At 40.8% G+C, this 14115-nt stretch overlaps 1 pseudogene; it reads left to right on the plus strand.

Moving 5' to 3' along the window:
* LOC138845088 (large ribosomal subunit protein uL3 pseudogene) overlaps nucleotides 1-4062 on the plus strand; it is an 83703-nt pseudogene extending 79641 nt beyond the window's left edge.
* Nucleotides 4063-14115: the final 10053 nt, after the last annotated feature.

The following is a 14115-nucleotide window of genomic DNA, read 5'->3' on the forward strand; positions in this document are numbered from 1 at the left end:
ATCTATGAGAGTCTCACAGGCATGGGAAGCCATGACACGGTGGCAAAAAACAATCTAAATGAAAGATCCTGGTGAACAAGACCCCAGCAGGAGGAACAGGCTATCAAGGAGAGAGGCGCCTTTCTCTGAAGGGAGGAAGGAACCTCCACTGTGATATGGCCTTGACTAAACAAGTTCAGAGTCGGTGAACTCAAGGGGCTTCCATAGCCTAGACAGCTCATAGCAAGAGTCTCGGGTGATTGCTGACGTCATAAATAAGAGCGCTAATTGTTAAATCAACAATGGGAGTCACTGGGTACATGCTCCCCACGTAGGATCTCTGTCCTTAATGTGTTTTACTATGAAACTTAAAAACAACACTACTAGTCGAACAATACCCTATACCTTGTGCGGTTGTGTGAGTACAGACTGTTGAAATCCTTGCTTAGTATATACTAAGTTGATCTTCAGTATATGAAGGTAATTGAAAATGAAACTCGATGAAGGGCGGGATGGGAGAGGGAGTGGGAGAGGGGAGGGCCACGGGAGGGAGGGAGGTTGGGGGGGAGCCACAACAATACAAAAGCTGCACTTTGTAAATTCACATTAAATAAAAAAAATAACTGTATAACAAACAAAAAAAAGAAAAAAAAATAACTTAATACTTCACCCTTTTAGTATTTTTTATGTTCTACTTAAAACTATTGGTCGAACTCTGTAATTAATACACAATTACTCTTAGGTGTTTAATTAATGCTATAACTAGTACTCAAATAGTATTTTATACTTTGTGTTTCTGTGTGGGTGCAAACTGTTGAAATCTTTACTTAATATATGCTAAATTGATCTTCTGTATAAAAGATAATTGAAAATTAATCTTGATGTGAATGGATGGGGAGAGGGGAGTGTTGTGGGTGGGAGGGAAGTTATGGGGGCGGGGGGAAGCTATTGTAATCCACAAGCTGTACTTTGGAAATTTATGTTCATTAAATAAAATAAAATTTAAAAAAAGAAAAGAAAAAAATAATAATGCTGGATCTGTCAAAAGTAAACAAAGGGAGTTTCATATCAGATGTTAAAAATAACACTTATACATAAATGGTCAATGATGGGCAAGTACTTGGCCTCGCTGTTGTCCTTGAGATGCCCACATCCCATATCAGAGTTCCTCATCCTGAGTCCTTGCTTTGCTCTCAATTGTAGCCTCCTCTTGAGAACAAACTGTTCCTAAAAAGGCTGCAACATATTCAAGAGAAATACATACTGAGACCTGTCTGAGGAATGTCCAGACAGAGCTATTAATCTTACCCACCACGTTAATTTGACGCGCGTAATGTGTAAATAGAGTCTGTTTTGTCTTAGTCATCTGAATCACAGTGGTCTAACTCTGTTATCTATTTCCAGAAATATCCCCCTTAGAATTTGTTAGTAACTTATTTTAGCATTCCCTGCCTCTGTAGATGTTTTTTACCAAGCATGTGTAAAAAAAATTTCCAACTTAGGAGAAGTTTGCCCCACTTACATAAAGTCAGCCTTTTCAAGCCAAGCCAATATATGTCTACTGTGTAATGATAATGAAAATTTACTGACATGGCATAAATAAATGCTGGCTAGAATTTGACCACTTTGGAACACTTCCCAAGAATCATTGAAAGTTATTGGACTTGTGTCTGCCATGCCTATGTCACTCATATTCTGCTCTGAATAAATCTTACATTAAAGTTTTACAGAGCCTGTTTATTTTCATGACACTGCTAATATACATCTTGAGAAACAGATGAGTTATGTGTCCTGATCAAGACCAAGCAGGTGAAATTCACACACACTCACACACACACACACAAACACACAATTCAAAGATACAAACACAAATAGGCATATGTTATTCAAATTTATATATTTGTGTGTATGGGTTTACATAGATGTCATTCATATATATATATATATATATGTGTATATGTGTGGACAGAAAGGAAGGAGGGATGGAAGGAGTTGGGGAGCAAGGCAGAGAGGGAGAGAAAGAATAAGGAAGAAGGAAAGTAGGAAGGAAAGAAAAAGAAGGAAGGAAATGCCTAAGACACTGTGGTATAAGAACCATCATGATATGTCTACTGTATCATGGAATTTCTAATCTAAAAGGAGAATGTAGGAAATTTAAGTATATAGGGAATTTAGATTAATAACTTTATTATACAAAATAGTAAGTAACAAGCAAGATATCTCACAGGAGCTCTACGTGCAGATTTGGCAGCAAGATATCTCACAGGAAATTCTCCACTCCCAGACATGGGTCTCTGGGTTTCCTGCCTCTGAATTGCAGCAGCAGGCATCGTGGGAGGGTGAAGTGCTTCCCCAAGGACGACTCCTCCAAGCCTGTGCACCTCCCTGCCTTCTTGGGCTACAAGGCTGGCATGAATCACCTCGTGTGAAAGCTGATAGGCCAGGATCCAAGGTGAACAAGAAGGAAGTGTAGAGTCTGAATACCGTGGAGATACCACCATGGTGGCTGTAGACATCATGTGCTCCACGGAAACCCCTCGGGGCCTCCACACCGTCAAGAATCTTTGCTGATTCCGTCAGTGATGAGTGCAAAGGTGCTTTAGAAGAACTGGGAGAGGTAGAAAAAGGCCTTCACCAAGCACTACAAGAACTGGCAGGACAACCTTGGCAAGAAGCAGCTGGAGAAAGACCTCAGCAGCTTGAAGAAGTGCTGCCAGGTCACCCGCATCCTCACCCACACGCCAATGTGCCTGCTTCCTCTGCTGCAGATGACTCACCGGATGGAGATCCAGGTGAACAGTGGCACCATAGCCCTGAACTACGCCGGGCCTGGAACGGCTGGAGCAGCAGATCCCAGTGAACCAAGCGTTTGGTCAGCACAAGGTGATCGATGTCATGGGCATGACCAAAGACAAAGGCTACAAAAGCTCACCAGCTGCTGGCACACGAAGAAGCTGCCCAGCAAGACCCACCAAGGGCTGCTCCAGGTCACCTGTATTGGGGCATCCCACCTTATGCACGTGGCCTTCTCTGTGTCACTGCCTGGGCAGAAAGGCTACCATCATCTACAGAAAGGCTATCGTGCGGTTGTGTGAGTGCAGCCTGGTGAAATCCTTGCTTAGTATATACTAAGTTGATCTTCAGTATATGAAGGTAATTGAAAATGAAACTCGATGAAGGGCGGGATGGGAGAGGGAGTGGGAGAGGGGAGGGCCACGGGAGGGAGGGAGGTTGGGGGGGAGCCACAACAATACAAAAGTTGCACTTTGTAAATTCACATTTATTAAATAAAAAAAACTATATAACAAACAAAAAAAGAAAAAAAACTTAAAACTTTACCCTTTTAGTATTTTTTATGTTCTACTTAAAACTATTGGCTGAACTCTGTAATTAATACACAATTACTCTTAGGTGTTTAATTAACGCTATAACTAGTACTCAAATAGTATTTTACACTTTGTGTTTCTGTGTGGGTGCAAACTGTTGAAATCTTTACTCAATATATGCTAAATTGATCTTCTGTATATAAAGATAATTGAAAATTAATCTTGATGTGAACGGAAGGGGAGAGGGAGTGGGAGAGGGGAGTGTTGTGGGTGGGAGGGAAGTTATGGGCGGGGGGGGAGCTATTGTAATCCATAAGCTGTACTTTGGAAATTTATGTTCATTAAATAAAATAAAATATATAAAAAAAAAAGAAAAAAAAGAAAGGCTATCTACATCTACAGGATTGGGCAGGGCTACCTGATCAAGGAAGGCAGGCTGGTCAAGAATAAGGCCTCCACCTACTATGACCTATCTGATAAGAGTATCAACCCTCTGGGTGGCTTTGGGCATTACAGTGAAGTGAGCAATGACGTTGTGATGCTAAAAGGTTGTGTGGTGGGGACCAAGAAGTGAGTGCTCACCCTTCACAAGTCCCTGCTGGTGCAGAACAAATGGTCGGCCCTGAAGAAGACTGCCGCTAAGTTCATGGACACCGCTTTCCATTTTGGCCATGGCCACTTCCAGACTGTGGGGGAGAAGAAGGCATTCATGGGACCACTGAAGACAGACAGGATCACGAGGGAAGAAGTAGTATGATATCAGGAACAGACTGTGTAGCTGCTAGCATGGCAATAAAAGTCACTTCCCGGTGAGGGGATAGAAAAAGAGGAAATGGTATTGAGCTCAGAGAGGGAAAGACATAGGGGGGTCAGAGAACCTCCTGGGAGAAGTGACCTTCGTGCTTGGATGTGATGAAGACCTGTCATTTGAATCTACAGGTAGTGGGCTTGTTTCCTTCCAGGTAAAGGAGAAAAGCTTCAGAGAGCACGAGAGGGAAAGGACTACCGTGGAAGAAAACTGAGGAATTCTAAGAACATATTTTCTTAGTTCACAGTAATTCCATAACAAGGATATTTTAAGTGGGAGCTGCCCGCACATTTAAAGAGAACTACCCTAAATATGAGCAAGTGGGCCAATGGCTGTCACACTTGTTTACTCTCCTTTTTCACAGCTTGGGAAAGCAGAGGCAACTGTGCATAATAACATCCTAGGCAAACCACAGGCCCCTGATAGTGACAAAGTTTCTAACAGAGATCACTGCAACAGAAACTCTAGGAATTAATATGGTTAGCAACAGTAAATATCAGTATAAAATAATATCTTAATAGTAGCATGGATAGGACTACTATTAAGCCTATTAATAATGGCAGAATCAACCATCAATAACATTATTGTTACTCATAGTAATAACCTTGGTCCTCACCTGGCAATGGCCGTCTTCTGTCTTCTGATTCTAGAGTCTGTGCTGGGAGCACGGAGTGTGGAAGATGAGGCAGCTTTACAATCCAGATATGTTCTACAGTAGAACAAGCCGAGACTAGACAGTGTCTCAAAGACATTTAACGTCCTGGGCAGATATTTGGCATAGCAGTTAAGACAATGCTTGGGACACCCATATCCATATTAGGGTGCTTGAGTTTGAGTCTGGCTCCAGTTAGAATTGCAGTTTCCTGAGAGTTCGGAAGCTGGAAAGAATCAGATGTTGGCTCCAGTGTTTGCGTCCCTGCCACCTGTGTGAGATAGCCAGACGGAGTTGCTGGCTCCTCTGGCTTTACCCTGGCCTAATCTCAGTTGTTGTGGTGTTTGGGTAGTGAACTAGCAATGGGAGCTCACTCACTCTCTCTTGCTCTCTGTCTTCTTACCTAATAAAATAAATAACTAAACAGACAATACAAATAAACCTTTGAAAAAGACATTTCAATTCTTTGACGTATCCAAATTCATTTAATGGAAACCTTTCCCCAATAGTGTTTGTGTAAACCAGTTGGAGTGATGAAAGTAGAAGGGGGAAAATTTAATAGCAAAAATTCTCCCAGTCTGCTCGCCCCTCTTTCTACATATGCTGAAAGAATTAGTGCTCTATACAACAGTAAATCTAGAACTCATCTAATGCTTTAGCTATGAATGTAGCTAATGATATATTCAGAAGATTACAGGGAATCTTTAAAACTGCTTTTCTGAATCAGTTCACGAATGTTTGTTGGAGCACTTAGAAAAATTGGAAACTGTAGGTTTGCTGGTTGTGCAGAGCTATCAGCTTTGAGCCTGCTGCTGTTTTCAGGTTTCATGAGAAGCCAGACTCAGGGTGAGTCCCGATGGTGGATCCATCATAAAACTTACTCCCACCGCCCTCCGTGGAAGGCTTGCTGGAGGAAAGCATAAATAAGAAGGGAGCAAGAAGGTGGGGGTGGGCAGAGGGTAGAGGTGGTGCGGAGCCAGGACAGCTGTGGGTCATTAGCAGTAATCACAGCCCGCCAGCATGAAAGGAAGCAGAGCGTGAGGGTCCCCTTTTTCTCTCCCTGTAAGAAGCCATCTGGACAAGGCAGTCTGGAATAAACGCAAGTGAGGGAATTTTACTCTGTTTGACTTTAAAGTCCTAGTGCAAACCACGCCTTTGCTTTGGCTTTGAAACTGGGACTGGGAAGCCCAAGAATAAAAGCACACCTCTGGGTCTGCAGCATGTGGTGTTGTCCTAAGTGGAAGTTCACAGCAGAGAGGGCGCTTACTCCCCTCTCTGGGCAGCGCAGAGAGAGTGACTCACTGCAGTGGCCCAGGGCTCCGTGCCAAGCTGCATTCTGTTTTGGGTTGACGGGCCAGCACTATCTTTGCTGTCTGGTAGAAATGTTAATGTGCTTATAATTACCTCTTTCCTTAAAAATGTGGCCCTAATATTTATTTAAGAATAAAAGAAATTGGAGGAAATATTTTCAAGGAACAAAAAAGAAACAAATTCCTAAGTTCCTTTTGGAGTATAAAAACTGCCTATGGCTTCACTTTTCTTCTCTTTTGTCTACAAAGTTTTCTTTATTTCATTCATCAAGGTCATTCTATGTGAAATTTTAAATTACAAAAATAACAAGCTGTTGTAATTATTCACTTAATTGGTGGAATAGGAGTCTACTACTTTTAATTCATTTACAGTCTTTGAAAATCTTATTGTACTTTGAGGATACTATTGAAATCATCTTCAGTTAAAACAGTCTTTTGAGACACTCATTCAATTGGCTAGCTTCATTTCTTCTTATGGAGAAGCAATGCGTTCCTCTTTGAAAATTAAGCACAATAATACTCTATAATGAATCACAGAAGAGTTTTAGTAGTCTCCAAGAATCAAGTTGCTCTCTTACTGTCATACTGGAGGGTAAAGTTTTTTGTTACAAGTTTATGCCTACCTTAAAAAGAACCTAAGTAAGGGGAAGATTATTTAAATAATAAAAGGATAAACAGGAACACTCAAAGTTAAACTTCAGCTTTTCATAAGTTACATATTGGCCAAAATTGGTCGTCCAGGAGGAAACCTGAGCCATGGTAAAGAACCAGATTCTGTACTGCAGGACACTGTCCAATATCAGAAGTCCCTTTGGCAAATGTATAATGATAGCCCCAATCCTAGGCATTCTCACCCACAAGGAGTAATTTTATTCCTGATGAAATTCCATCTGCCTTTGTATTGAAAATATAACAGATGATTTGAAATTAGAGTAGTAGGACTGAGTTGAGATTGTGACATTAAGAGAAACAGATGATATTTTATGTATTAAACCCAGGAAATAGTCTCCTTATACCACCTCTGCTTTATAATATTTTATAGCATGTTTAATATCTAAAATTTTTATATAAGTTCGTTAAAAAGACACAGTACTCACATACATTTGTTAGAGGCGGAAAAAGCAAATATAATTTTATCCTTTTTTTTCAATGTTAATTAAAGAGAATAGTTCATTGTTGTTTTGGTTTCGGTAATAAAGAGCACATGGAATTTTATTTTTCTACTCCTACTTGATAGTATATGTAAAGTTACATATTCAGCTCTGTTTAAATTGATAAGACATGAGGTTAGAAAACTGCTAACATTGCCTTGATGTTCAAAACCTTTTTGTGTGAAGGTTGACTCAGAGGATTATGTCAGTTAGATTTTTTTTTCCTCAAGATCTAACTGGAGCTTGGTTTACAAAACTGAAAATGAATCCAACAAAAATACGCTGAAAAAAGACTAGCTGTCCTCATTTGTCCTGCTGTCCTCTTTTTAAGCTATTTTTTCCCCCTTCAGTGGTGAAGTTTTTACTTTGGGGTTTCTAAAATGCCATAGCTAGCTGTATTTACATTTTGAATACCTAGTCATGTGGAAGCTTTAATTCTCTATTGACACAGCTTTGAATGACGTGGTCCTTTGAGAGAGAGCCAAATAGAATGTTCTGGGTTTACAAATCGCCGATGCCATCCCTTGTGTGTACAATGGAAAGGAAAAACAAAGTCTTCACAGTAACAGAGTGGTCCCATTGCTGCTAGAATAATTTGTACAACTAAAATAACAATCATTTTAAAGACAATGTTATTGGAATCATATGTGAGGACCCTGTTGTAGTTGGTGTCCGACCAGAGGGAGGACCCTGGCAGAAATAAAAGGTCATTATTAAGAGAAGTTGCAGCAACATGACAGAATAAAAGGAAATGGAAGTCACCGTAGAATCCCCTAGAGACGCTTTTCTGGAAAGGCCTCCTTGAAGCAACTGATGGAGCTTTGGCTATAGGAGTGAGTGGAGGACTGGAAGTTGTGTTCAGGGAGAGAAACTTGCATTTGGCGACCTGGGTGTTAGCGGGGAGTTAGAAGGGCTGGCCTTCCTGACTCCATGAAGAGTGGAAAACCGACTAGGATGTGTCATTGCTTCTTGGGCCAGTTTCCAGCCTGAGAAACAGCTATATCAGGACTGAAATGGCTAACTGCTGTGGCTGAAAAACTTTCGACTCAAGTCTGTATTAAGCCCAAGGCTGGGGGATTCACTTTTCTGTGAAAAATCGCTGTGAACGAGCCGCATCCCCCATTCTGATCGCATACCCAGCTTGCAGCAACCCCTCACCTGCTCTGCCCTTCACTCCTGCTGACCCAGATTCACTTGCCACCCACTGTTCCCGTGACTGCCTTCAGGAAGACCCAGAAACCTATCTTCCATATTTTAAGCATATAATATTTCTAGTCTTAAAATATCCTCTTGGATATTTTTCTTTTAATCTAAAAATAACCAAAACAGGTTTGGTCTCCCTTGAACCTCCTCTTGCTGTAACCTTCCCTTCTCAATAAATGGTACCTCTAGTTTCTAATGCCATGCTAGGGGTCATCGTTGATTAATGTCTTTCTCTCATGCCTTAATTCCTTTTCATTGACAATTCCTGTTAACTCTGCTCCCAGAATCCCTCAGTCTACCTACTTCCACTGTTATCTCTTTAGATAAACTCGCCATGATTAAACCAAGGTAATAATCTTCCCTCTGGAGTCTCTACCGCCCTTCCATCAGACAGCATGCACAGTGATTGTTTAAAAATTTGCATGATATTTTTATCCCTATTTGCCTAATACTCCCCAGGTTCGCCCCCTCTGCTCTTAGCACCTATTTAGCCTCTTCACTGTGGCCTGTAAGACTTCCTGAAATTTCTTTCAACTCACCTGTTCAACCTTGCTCTGTGCTAGTCTCCCTGTTGCTCATTTTGGTACAGCCACGCTAGTGTTTTCCTGTTTCTACAACACAGAACACTCGAGCCTAATCATCTAAATAACTTGAAAACAACCAAACCGTGAGACCAGGCGGACTACGGTCAGCTACCACGTTTGTCATCTTTTTGTCTACCTTCAGATCATACTGTTCTCAGGCACAGCTCTCTCCAGTGTGACCCCCGCATGCATCATCACCAGATCCAGTGTTCTCTTCTCATTTTTTATCTGCCTTTCACCTTGCCGAAGCACTGGACATTCTTATGTACTTCTGTCCTTCAGAAATTATTTCCATGAGTTTTGCGGGAACTCAATGGCTGTGAGTATGAGAGGAAACTTTCCACATTAAAAACTATGCTGCCAGGGCTGCTAGGTTTTATTTATTCTTCTGTCACTTGTGAAATATATGACCTAGAGAAAGGTACTTAATCTCTCTGGGACTCAATTCTGTCACCTATAAAGTGAAGCAAGTATTTGTTGGTGTGATATACATTAAGTTCTTAGCATAGTATGTGATTTAAACATTAAATAAATATAACCTATAATTATTACATGATTCAACCAGCAATTTTTTTAAAAAAAAAGAACTGGGTATAATCACAATAAATACTGAAATCACTATTATTTGATGTGAGAGGAATATTTAAAAACAGTGTTCCAAGACAATCAAAATCCATTTTTTTACTCGTTTTGCTTTATTGTCTCTGCATTTGAACTACAGATTGAGCGCAACGTGTTCACAAAATAATAATGATTTAAACTATCTGAGGCCAAAAAGCCAAAATTGTCCCCAGGCTATAATTGTGATAAATGTAAAATGTGTTCTAAGAGAGTGATACACTGACCCAAATTCACTGAAGTAGTTCTAATTATGCTGTTGTTTATTACTGTGACAAATGTTTTGACCACAGGATTGATACTAGAAACAAACAGAGGTTTGGTTAACTTGATGTAAATTTTAAAAGTATGTGGGTTGTATTTTGACCCAAACATGCAGCTCTAATAATAGTAGAATCATTTCTTAAAAGCCCTAAGAAATATATGGGTAGATAATCTTTTTATCTTTTTTGAAATTATCTTCTAATTGGAAAAAAATTTTCCTAATTATGAAAAGAGACAAGATTAATTCTGTAGAAACTGAGATGGCAGAATACCTACAGGCTCCAGGCAACCCTAGGAGAATGCAAACAGCCTCCAGAAAGCAGGTGGCAGAACACGAATGCATCAAAATGATGCGAGAGATTCAGAGAAAGTGAAAAAAAAGGGCCAGCGATCAAAAACTGCTTTATTGATGGCTTTTCAAAAAAAATTTTTGGAGCATTTACTACTTTGAATGCAAACAAGACATCTTTCAGGGTTTAACCCTTTGACCAAAAAAAAAAAAAAAAAAAAGCACATATTATTTAGGATCCTAAAAGATAGGAGGGGACAGGGATTGATAGGGCATTTTGCTATCCACACAGGTATGGGTGGCAAGAACTGGATGAGTTTCAGTAAGGAGTAAAAGATACCAGTTTTCCTAGAGGAATCTCACATATAGCATCGCTGGCTCTCCAAAATGGCCAGCATGAGCCCAGCCGCAGGACACTCTTGTCCTTTGGCCCATCCAGAATTTCATCTTAGAATCAAGACAGTAAAATAAGCACAACGTTCATAGCAATTCTTATATTTTTCTCTTGTGATTTTTTTTCCCTCCCGGTCTTGCTTTTACCTGTAAATAAACAGTAGCAAGGAAACGTTTCTCAAAGTGGGATCCAATAATCAGTGACATTCCAGGATAGCTGCTAAACCTGAACATTACTGGACTCCACTCTAGACCTACTAATCTAATTAAGTACCCTCTCCAATTTATTTGCCGTTTGTTTTAAGTTTCCAAAAGACTTGAAATATCAGGAAAGCAGGACCTCTGGCTTGTTCATTTTTAATCCTTCAAAATGCTGAGTATCACTGTTGGCATCTAAGCAGCCATCAGGAAATGTTTGTTAAATAAGATGGATAAACAGTAGTTGAGTTTCAGGCACCAGCACCAACCAGGCAGTTCTCCCAGTATTCTGCAAGTGTTCTCCAGCAAAGCTTCCGGTGATGCAGTAATAGGGCCATGGGAACAGCTACTTCACAGGAATACTCCAAGGTCCCACTTAGGCAATTACTATGGGGCTGTTTCCTTTTGACTTACAACGAAGAGCACAGTAACTCCCCTAGGCGTAGTCCTCCAGAAAGGAAGAGAGTCACTTGTAATGGGAAGCATATTAGTTGACTGGGGAGCTCTTACTTAATATCAGAGGAATAAGCTAAGTACTTGGTTGTACATTTTCATCAACTGCTGCTTCTTAGGGAAAGATTTCTTTATAACTTAATTTTGATAATTATCTAAGGAGTTTTGTCATTTACTTTTAGCTCCCAGACACAGATAGTTTAAACATTCAGAATAGTATTATCCGATAGGAAAATGTTTCAATATGCAGCCAATTTCCTACTGGAAATGCTAGCACAAACTCAGTTGCTAATCTTAACATTTGTGTAGCACCTTGGTCTTTTTTGCACATGCCCATCAATAAGATAGTTCCCATTTTTTTAGGTGGAATCAGTGCAGAGCAGTCAGTACCCTTGGTCTCAGGGGCACAATTGTTTGCTTTTGTCTTCTTCATCTGTTATCCATTCTCAGCTGGTCTCAGTGGTTTACATGGCAGTATGACTCAAATCCTCATTTCCCATGTCACCTGGAGCAGACTAAGTACACGTAGGTATGGAATAAGGTATTTTCTGTACCCAAAGACTTAACAGGATACTATGCTTCCTTTTCTTGTAGTGGGTAATGCAGGACATAAAATTTGTCTTTTACATTAAGGGGTTCTAAAGATACACTCTGGACACTGAAACCCTAAAAACTTCACTGTTGCAGCAAGGCCCGGAATCCTCATGGATTTTTTTTCCTTTGGGAAGTTTATTTTTATTGGCATGCAGTTTTTTTAACTTTTATTTAATGAATATAAATTTCCAAAGTACAGCTTATGGATTACAATGGCTCCCCCCCCCATAACTTCCCTCCTGCCCGCAACTCTCCCCGTTCCCACTCGCTCTCCCCTTCCATTCACATCAAGATTCATTTTCATTTTCAATTCTCTTTATATACATACTCCTTGGAGCACATGAGCCGAGACCTTCAGCATACCTTACTCTTCCTGAATGATGCCTTTGATTTAATGGGTCAGGATGATCTACATGATACCCAGATGGTCTAGACCTATTCAGACTGTATTACAACAGAAAATAAAAGAAAAACTGAGACTATATATTGCTATCCATACAGTTTCAGATCCTCTTTTCTAATTAAGGGGAAAAATACACTTCCCTATAACTGGCTGCCTACTACAAACCCAAGGCCATGTTAATTTACTCCAGCAAAGATACTACCTTGGCTGACTCCCACCAGCAAATCTACCCACTTAATAAAATCTATAATCACAGGGATTTTCATGACCATTACCAAAGATTTAATTTATTTGTTCCAGTAGATCCCCTATATACTCTTCAAAGATGTAATACCAATAATTTTGTCTTTCTTTCCTACATCAAAATTCATGCATTTCATTATAACTGCCATTGACATACATAACATAAATATATGCCCTTATTTCTTGTTTCCAGTAAAGTCTTTTTTTTTTTTTTGACAGGCAGAGTGGACAGTGAGAGAGAGAGACAGAGAGAAAGGTCTTCCTTTGCCGTTGGTTCATCCTCCAATGGCCGCTGCAGCTGGAGCGCTGCAGCCAGCGCACCGCACTGATCCGATGGCAGGAGCCAGGTGCTTATCCTGGTCTCCCATGGGGTGCAGGGCCCAAGCACTTGAGCCATCCTCCACTGCCCTCCTGGGCCACAGCAGAGAGCTGGCCTGGAAGAGGGGCAACCGGGACAGAATCCGGCGCCCCGACCGGGACTAGAACCCGGTGTGCCGGCGCCGCAAGGCGGAGGATTAGCCTAGTGAGCCGCGGCGCCGGCCAGTGAAGTCTTTTTTTTTAAAGACTTATTTACTTGAATGTGAGTTACACAGAAAGAAAAGGAGAGGCAGAGAGAGAGAGAGAGAGATATCGATCAATCTTCCATCCCCTGGTTTACTCCCCAATTGGCCACAATGGCCGGAGCTGAGCCAATCTGAAGCCAGGAGCCTAGAGCTTCCACGTGGTTCCAGGAGCCTGAGTCTTCCACGGTGGGTGCAGGGGCCCAAGCATTGGGCCATTTTCTACTGCTTCCCCAGGCCATAGCAGAGAGCTGGATCAGAAGTGGAGTAACCGGGACTTGAACCAGCGCCCATATGGGATACTGGCACTGCAGGAGGCAGCTTTACCTGCTACACCACAGCACCAGCCCCTCCAGTGAAGTCTTTGACATAACTTTATCTGCTACTGAGCCATTTCTCTATTACTTTTCTCAGAAGAACTCACAGATCTTCTATACCCCATTTCTTTCCAACAGGTCCTCCTTAAACACATTCCAAACAACTTTAGCCACATCAATCTGCCCAAACTTCTCCTTTCAAAGGGGACCAATCTCCAGCCTAGTCTACTATAAACTGACCTCATTAAGATCTGGAGCAAATGATCTCTCTCTCTCTCTCTCTCTCTCTCTCTGAATGTATTTTATTCACCCACTTTTTTTTTCTTTCTACTCACTGCCTTCTTGGTATGATTGGTGGTAGTTCTGTCACCCATTCTCTCTTGACTTTCTTTTCACTGCCTTGCTCATTAATGCAGTCTCATGGCATAGATATTACCTGTATGATAATCGACACACAATTTATATCTCCATACTGGGCCTCTCTTAAATTCAGGAATTCTGTACTTACCTTCCACTAAATATATCCACAAGGATGTCTAATACTCATCTAAAAGTCAATGAATTCAGAACCAACTTCTGAACTCATCTGCAGACTTCTAAATCTCAATAAATAGAAACTCTTTCCTTTGGGAGAAGGATTTTATTATCCTCTTGACTTTTATTTTTGTTTTAGAACACACATAGTTTCTTTCAGGAAATCCTTGTGGCTCAGCCTTCAAAACGTATCTAAAATTCAACCATCCCTTTAATGTCCTCTTGATTTGAGCCAT

Source organism: Oryctolagus cuniculus, chromosome 13 (genome assembly GCF_051225735.1).
Source record: "Oryctolagus cuniculus isolate XC-2025 breed Fujian yellow rabbit chromosome 13, ASM5122573v1, whole genome shotgun sequence".
NCBI classification, from domain to species: domain Eukaryota; kingdom Metazoa; phylum Chordata; class Mammalia; order Lagomorpha; family Leporidae; genus Oryctolagus; species Oryctolagus cuniculus.